At 34.3% G+C, this 9,227-nt stretch overlaps 1 pseudogene; it reads right to left on the reverse strand.

Annotated features, from left to right (window-relative positions):
• Positions 1-2,859: 2,859 nt before the first annotated feature.
• LOC102624049 (inositol transporter 1-like) lies at positions 2,860-4,874 on the reverse strand (annotated as a pseudogene).
• Positions 4,875-9,227: the final 4,353 nt, after the last annotated feature.

The following is a 9,227-nucleotide window of genomic DNA, read 5'->3' on the forward strand; positions in this document are numbered from 1 at the left end:
GTTGCGTTTCTAAGATTGAGGTTGTTTAGATTTTGGTTGCAAATGTTCTTAGAATTTTATTTATTTTGTTCTTTTCCTTTAATATTTTCTTGAAAAAAATATTGCCAGCTGGGCTTTTTAATATTTCAGTTTAGTTAATTATTGAAATTCATATTCCTGTCTTAAGAACCAATTTCAATGACTTTGTTTGAATGTTCAAATATTTGTGTAGGGTGGTATGCGAGTTTACATTTGTGAGCATGACACATCACTGCCAAGTATCCGTGTTCTCTAAACCTTTTGTATATATTTCTCAACTTTTGATGAGCTTACAAAGCATTACTCTGTATTCTGATTGCTGCATGTTTCTACTCTTTCTTCCTTTGTTTTAAAAGAACCCTAACGTGTGATGTTGTCAGATTCACATTTTTACATCATTAATTAGATACAAATCTATTATAGGTACATATATGGAAAGGATAAATTTACCATGTTAGAATTCTCTTATTTCATATTTTGGAGTCTATTATTCATCATTCTACTTTAATTTGTGGAATTTCTGAAGGAAAGGCTGTGGTGAAAATTTACTGATCGATCATTGTTATAAGATCATTTTTCATTCTAACACTTACTTGTTCCTCCCGAGGACTAATTGATAAAGACAAATCAATAGAACACATTGATTAATGTGGCAGCTAATTTTTTTTTCTCTTCCATGTATTCATATGCAGATTTGATCAATGTGTTTGAAGTGTTTATTCCTCAACTTCACTTATATCCTAACCCATACAGTCTATTGAATGGAGAAGCTACTGGTGTGATAACGCAATTATACTACTCATATTCAAAGAGTGAAAGGCAGTCATCCTTCTCAGTTTAGCTTCTAGATTTATTAAATTTAGCCACAAGTAGTAGGCATTTGATTGGATGGTAGAAATTTTTATGTATTGAATTTGGATTATTTAGTTATGAGAGTAGGATATCTCATATTTTTGTTATTGAAGTTTTGGAATTTGTAATATATACTAATAATATTTAAATGTGAAATGAAAGATTTTGTGATATAAATCAATTTCTTTTCGTTATTTTTTGGTGCCTTTTAATTTTACCAATAAATCAATAGGCAATGATCCCATTCAATTTTTTATTTTTTTAAAATAAATTAACTAGTGATACCATGGTAACAGTAATCATAGACACTAATAAAATATCAATAACTACTAACACTATGGTGTCATAATATCGGTGATACTATAGTAATAGTAATCACTGACACCACTTACAAGTGTCACTATTTTTCTGACTCCCAGTTTACTGGCACAATTAACAAGTGTCAGTGAAAGTAATTTCTGACACTATTTTAAAGTCAGTAAAGACCATTTTTCTAGTAGTGATATGGAAAGAGTTTGTAAATATAAGATTACATGATCATATTTCCTACACGAGAAGAGAAATAACAAAAGTTGTAATCAAAGCTCCACAAATTCCACAAAAGCATAATCGATTTCCCTAATATCGACAACAATCACACTGCCAAAGTCTTCGCTTTCAGAGCAATCTTCCATAACTCATTGTAGAAAGTATTAGTATCCAACTGAACACATTAGAGGAATAAGGAAATAATCGTTTGGAAGAAATGATATTCATAAATAGATGATAACCTCAACTTGATCATATTAACCTAAATGAAAAAGAAAAGCTTGCTTAATTAGTTCACTTCGAATTAAATTGTCCTTTCGTGTCAATAAGTTGCATAGGAACTAGCTACGCTAGGGTATATTAATCCGATTTGAATGAAATTATTTAAACATGAAAAACCTTTACCCAATGTTAGTGCCTTCAGGAAACTAGCTTAAGAATCAATTTATAGTGATTAATTACATGTGCCGTGAGTCCTAGCCACTGCAACTCTATTTACCTTCATACAAGTATAAAGTTAACACATCGGCAAGCTACCACCCAAAAATTAAAAAATAAAACTACCTATTGAACTAAGAAATGATGATCTGACTTTTAATTTAGTTGAGTATGCAATAATTCAGTTAAGCATATCCAAAGAAATTAACACAATACATTTTAAAGCATTAATTTTCCAATTAGATAAACAAATTAAAATCTCAATTGAGGCTAAAATAGTGATTCGACCTTTAACAACAATGTCTTAGGCCTCGCACATGATTTGTCCATCATGATGGTGTCCAAGTGAACCGATCTAACCATAATCCCTTTTATTTGGTGAATTTACGGCAGTCGAAGATTGAATCAGTAGAAGAAAACAAAAGTTCAGCTAACAAGAAATCCCGAGAAGTCAAAGCGAGAGGGGCGGTGCGCACTTGAGCAGGGTGAGCAAAATGTGGAGATCTAAACATGATCTTCTGAGCTTGTGGCATAGTGGCATGGTGGATGTTTCGCAACCTGATGTAGCTCGTTAGGGTTTCGTATGGTATGGGTCTTAGAATTTGAGCAATGTTGTTAGGATTTCCCATGGCATGGACCCTTGAATTTTAGGGCTCGAAGGGGAGAGTTTTTAGAGGTACGAAGAAGAAGAAGGATCTTGCCAGAGAGATGAGGCGGCTGGCCATAGAATTAGAAGTTAGGGAATTTTATGTTTATGTTGATTTTAGGGTTTTTTCTTTTGCTTTATATTGTTGTTATTTTAATATGATAATTTGAACATTTTCAACATAAACTAAAATACGAATTTGGCCTGGTGGTTTGTTGTTTGAACATAAAGCACTTCAGTTTTGAGGTCTTAGGCTCGAGTAGCAACTAAAACAAAAATAGACTTTTTTTGTTGTTTTTGATACCTTAGTGTCGATAATCTCTGATGTTTAATCTACAAACACCATAGAATTAGTAAAAGACATTTTTTTAGTTGTGTCAAAAACTGTTTCCATGCTCGAGAAGGCTTTCCGTGTTGTAACTACTTCCCCAGGCCCTCTCTTTCCACATATGCTCTACTTCTAAAAATGTCAATCCCTGAGTTTCTGGCACAAATAGAATCACAAACACAACTGCAAGTAATGCCAGCAAGTATCAAGAACGTGGATCCAATGCCCACTAGATTAGCAACCGCCAGGAAGTTTTAGGCCACGATCAAATTTGAGATCCAATTCGCAGTAGCTGACATACCTCCACAAATTCCACGGTATTGCTCACGATACACCTCAGAGTTCACAGTCCATGGCACAGGTCCCATTCCAGGTGCAAAGAAAGTGATATATAGGGCTAACCCGATGACTGCAATCCAACCATAGACTTCACTTGAAGAAGCAGATGATCCACTGATGAATGCCCAAGAGAGTAAGACGAGGGATATAATAACACCAGTTAAGCTAGAGAGGGCCAACTTTTTCCTTCCAAAATGGTCAATAAGATAAATTCCAATAATTGTGCCAACCGCATTTGTACCAGCAACAGCAAGAGATAGGAGAAGCGCTAGCTGGTTGGACTGGAAGCTAGCCATTTGGACAATTGTCGGGTTGTAGTACATGACCGTGTTGATGCCAGTGAACTGCTGAAATGCCTGCATTATCACATATTTCTGAGTCACAATCTAATATTGGCATTCAGCTTCAGTCTTAATGCCATTCACCACAATAAATACAGAGCACAAATTATATCTAGAACTCTTTGGGGAGTAAAACTAGGGGTTGGACTGTTGGCTGATCAGGTAAGGCAAAGGAAAATTCCAATATAAATGCAGATTTAATTCATTCAGTTTTTTAATACGTACAAAGAAAAAGTGACCATGAACAGAACGGAGGTTACTACGTTACAGATTCTGTAACATACAACACCAATGTATGCACCACAGGTGTCCTGCTTATGGAGAAAAAAATAGAGCAAGTGCTTTTGTCTGGTAGCTGGTTAAGCACAATCTGTACGTTACAGAATCTATAACTTAGCTTGCTCCAAAACTTCATGCTCTCTTTGGCAAGGTTGAAAACAATCAGCAACTAATGAAACTACTCCAGCATGATATACATCGGTAGCCAATCAGAATTCAGAATCAATCGTAATAAATTTCAACAACGTGTTGACACAAACAACAAATATAGATCAAGTAAATCATATCACCAAATGATACGAAATATAAGTAATCTAAAATGTGGTTCAAATTAAAAAGTAACAAAAAATTATACCAGATCTGCAAGATGTGGGAGGATCCTTTTGCAGATCCTTGAGTTCCTTCAAAACACACTTTGAAGCCATAACTCTTCAAGGGATTATTAAAATTAAAGCTACAACGAACCTTAAGACCTGCAAAACTATAAACAGATCCATATACAACTTCTTAATTAGACCATCCAAGCTTGTAAAACAACAAATTATTTGATCTACTACATTTGAATCAAAAAGTTTAAATCAAAATTTTGAAAATACTAAAAACATAACGACACAAATTGACCTTGCGTGGCAGAGAACAAGATCGTAGGGCAATATCGTCTAGAAAGTGAAACGGTGAAGCAGATCTACATCGTCAAGCCACCCCTGCCTCGCTCCTCTAATAACCCCTTGCTTTGTTCTTCAACACAAATATCATTGAGAAAGAACTTTCGATGTTACACTGGATTCACATAAGCGAAAACAAACAAGCTAACCCTAAAGAGCGTGAACAAATCAAATCTTGAAATTATGAAAACACAATCAAAATCACGGCATAATTGATTCACATGAGCGACGACAAACAACATGCAAACAAGAAATTGGACCTGAGGAGTGGCTAAGAGGCCGGGATGGTAGAGAGACTTTTGTTGAAGAATTGCTTGCTGCACCAGTGCTTGTTGCTGCTATCGATGTTGCTTCAACCTCTGGTACTGCATTTTCTTTCAGAATCGAAGGATTTGTAAACTGTTTGGTTCCTGAGAAATTTTCGTCAAGGTTTCTCGAGAAAATGAAAGAAAAGAAAAAAATGAAGAAAATGAGAGAGTGACGAGAGAAGCAGCTGTGTATGACTGTTTTCGTTTAACACTTAGAAAAAAAAAAGGAAGAAAGAAGGTTTAAAGTACCCAAAACGGTACAGTTTTGCTAGCATTTTTTTAAATTATTAAAATGCACCTTTTGTTTTTTTAAATAAAATAATATATAAAATTTGGGTCAAATATGGTCAAAGTAATTTTTCTATCACGATTCTATCATAAGTTCGTGATAAATGATAATCCTATCATAAAGCCATATTAAATTCATGATAGAAAATATTTCTATCACAAGACCATCATTAATTTATGATAAATTAAAAATTATGTCACAAGTCTATCATAATTTTATGATATATCCATAATCTGTCATAAGTTGTCTGTCATCTATTAACAGTTTTCTTGTAGTGGAAACTTGACATAAGAGGGCACTTATTTAATAGCGTCAAACAAGAGGATGTTAACATGTACCTGTTTAAAGATGTATATAATTTCACTTGTAGAATTTATTTTCTTTACTTTAACTAACCTTTAACGGAGGTTTAACGATATATTCTCATGGCTACTTTCTTTTTCCTCCTTTGGTGGTGAGTCCTCAAAATTTAAAGGTTTCACTTGAGTTGTTTTTTTGACCGGCATCTCCATTTTGTTGTCGACTACTTTACCTTTTTGCAAGGTTATGATGGTTTTGACCTCTTCAATAGTTATTGCCAAGGTTTGAACTAGAGAGGTAATTTAACCCACCATTTTCTCGAGGTTTGAAATCGATTGGGCTTGTGAATTTATACCAGCTCTCATCTTATACTACAACTCGTTAATGATGCAATTTTGTTGTTTAATTTTAAAGTGAGTAAAATTCTTAAAATTCTAAGATGCTTATTCCCTTGGTTTGATTGTGAATAGTTTTAATTCTAATTATATTGTTTGAATGATGGTTGGGAGATTTGAGGAGCATCATGAACTGATTGTACTGGTGGAGTTGGAGTTGTTGTTCCTTTCTGTTGAATCCATAAGAAAATGAAACGTTGGGATGGTCTCTCAATTAAGGATTATAAGTATTGGAGTAAGGGTTGTAGTTTTGCTACTTTACCATGAGCCAGATTTGAGAACATCCACTGGAAAACAATGACATTCTGCTAGATATCCTCCACATGAGTATGTGATGCTTACAGATGGAGGAAAACCAGAATGTTTTAAAGAAACTATGTCTCATTAGCAAAAAAATGAATGGGTTAAAGCCATATAAGAAAAGATGAGATCCTTAAATGAGAACCACACTTATGACTTAGTGAAGCTACCTAAGGGAAAGAAGGCACTGAAGAACAAATGGGTTTACAGGTTGAAGACTGAAAATAACTCACAACAGCGGTACAAGGCTAGATTGGTTGTGAAGGGTTTCAGTCAAAAGAAAGGTATTGATTTTGAAGAAATATTTTCTACTGTAGTGAAGATGTCTTCTATCCGAGTAGTTCTAGGATTAACAGCTAGCTTGAATTTAGAGATTGAATAGCTCGACGTAAAGACAACTTTCTTACATGGTGACTTAAAGGAAGAAATATATATGGAGCAACTTGAAAGGTTCAATGTCAAAGGTAAAGAAGAACTTGTGTGCAAATTGAAGAAAAGTTTGTATGGGCTGAAACAGGCACCAAGATAGTGGTACAAGAAGTTTAATTCTTTTATGGAGAGTCATGGCTTTAGCAAGATAATGTGTGATCATTGCATTTTTGTGAAGAAGTTTGGCAATAATGACTTTATTATTCTTTTGCTTTATGTGGATGACATGTTGATTGTTGGCCAAGATGCTAGTAAGATTAACAATCTTAATAAATAGTTTAACAAGTCTTTTATAATAAAGGACTTGAGATCGGCAAAACAAATTCTTGGCATGAAGATTTCTCATGACAAGAAAACTAGGGTGTTATGGTTATCTCAGGAAGCATATGTTGAAAAGTTTCTTAAAAGATTTAATATGGACAAGACAAAATCCGTTTGCTCTCCACTTGCAAGCCATTTCAGCTTAATTTCGAGCATTGTCCTACGAGTGAGGACGAAAAGCAAGAGATGAGAGGAGTTTCTTATGCTCCAGCAGTTGGCAGTTTGATGTATGCTATGGTTTGTACAAGACCAAATATTAGTCAAGCAGTTGGTGTAGTCAGCTGGTTTCCCTCCAATTTGGGCAAAAGACACTAGACAACAGTAAAATGGATTATCAGATATCTCAGAGGCACTTCCAAGGCATGTTTATGTTTTGGTGGTGACAAACTTGTATAACAAGTGTACACGAATGCAAATATGGCAGGAGATGTTGATTCCAGAAAGTTCTTATCAGGATATTTGCTCACCTTTGCAGGGGGAGCAGTTTCATGGCAGTACAGACTTCAATACTATGTTGCTTTGTCTATCACAGAAACAAAGTATATTGTAATCACCGAAAGTTGCAAAGAAACCTTGTGGATGAAGAAATTTCTGCAAAAATTGGGTGTTAAACAAGATAGCTACGTTGTGTGATATGATAGTTAAAAAGGCATCCACTTGGCAAAGAATTCAATATATCATTTGAATTCGAAGCATATTGATGTGAGGTATCATTGGATATGAGATGTGCTTGACCAGAATTAGTTGTAGCTTGAGAAAATTCAGACAACGAAGAATGCGTCAGATATGATGACAAAGTCATTAGAGAAGTTGGAAAGTTGTAAGTAGAGAGCGGGCTTGGTGGTGCCACTCAGATGAGGGGGGGGGGGGGGAGATTTGTAGGGTCAATCTCACTTTGATGGGCCAAAAAGCTCAAAGTCCAAAATAATTTGCTAGATGTGTAATTATTATAAAATTTTAGACTTGGATGAAATTAAGCAGAAAAAAGAAACAAGTGAAGAATTGCGTGAGCTGTAGCCATTTCGCGAAGTGAGAAGACACTGTGAGAGAGAAAATGATATTTTATTTTCTTTGTGTTTCAATCTTTAATTATACGATCGGAAGGTGATTTTAAATCCAATTTCTCCCAAATTTGGAGGCTAAGTTCTTGACATCGTACTCTACATTTCTACTGGTATTGATTTGTATTTTATTCTCTCAGTAGTTGTTATTTGAGATACTCACTTGTTAGAGAAATAAATATTAGATCTATTATTGTAAACCAAAATTGTTGAGAATCTTGATATTGTTAGCTGTTGGTATAAATTCAAATGCTATGAGTACCAATGTGCAAGTGTGTACAACAAGTAATATAATGATGAGTATTCAAGATCATCTCCATAGGGACTGATGTTGTCAGACTAGCTACAGTAATCTTAATAGTGCAGATTTTGTTCTAAATTAAAATAATACAATTAATGAAACTAATATACTAATTAAAATAAAAATGCAATAAATAAAATGTAATAAAGTAAATTATCACGTCAAACTCAAAGATAAAATCAATAAAAATATAGAGTAGTTGAGTGAAAAAACTCTCCTAATGGTTTTGACTATTTTTTCTAATGTTTGGCTCGATTGCTGCAACATCTGCTACAACACTGGGCAGAATACTTATGTATCCTCAGTTGTCGCATGTTGGATATCTTATATCTATCCGCAACCTAACAGTGATAAGTTGTTATGCCAACATAAGATATAACATATCTAGTTCATCACTAATTTTAGATTAAGCATGACCCTTTTGGACTCAAGTTGAATTCAATCTAGGAAACTCAATCTAAAATCAAGTATTGCTCCAATATGTTCCACTAAGATAGACCCTTTTGTGGCTCTTTCTTATCTAGTATCATTAAATGGGTGATCAGCCGAAATAATGAATAGAAATAATACTATCAAAACAAAATGCTATAGCAAACATGCAGCAACATATATATTCAGTTAATAAACCGTCAAAATTGTTTATCACTCAACCACAAATAAATTTAGTTCATGGTTTGCAAAAGAAAAATAAAGAACAAAGTTTAGCCATCAAACACTTCCTCAAGACTAAAAAGTAAACAAGAAAACAAGAGAAGAATAAGAAAGACTGAGATTTCGATTGATATCTGCAATTTCTCCTCTTGTGTAGCCCTCAATCTCTCTCTTGAATCATGTTTTTCTTTTGTTTTTTTGTGGTTTTTCTCTTTGGGTGACGACCCCTTCTTTTCCTTATGATGTGTCCTCCTTTTATAGTTGAAAATTGGGGTAAATAGAAGCCTATGTCGCGTATCTTCTAGATTAGGAAACTGCAGATCGTAATATTCTTTAAAATTTTCTTTGTCGTTGTTCCAGGATTGCTACAGCAACGGATGCTGCAGCAACGATGTTACAACATGACTACAACAACTGTACTGTTTCAGATTTGTTTCA

The sequence above is a fragment of the Citrus sinensis genome, chromosome 4 (assembly GCF_022201045.2).
Source record: "Citrus sinensis cultivar Valencia sweet orange chromosome 4, DVS_A1.0, whole genome shotgun sequence".
NCBI classification, from domain to species: domain Eukaryota; kingdom Viridiplantae; phylum Streptophyta; class Magnoliopsida; order Sapindales; family Rutaceae; genus Citrus; species Citrus sinensis.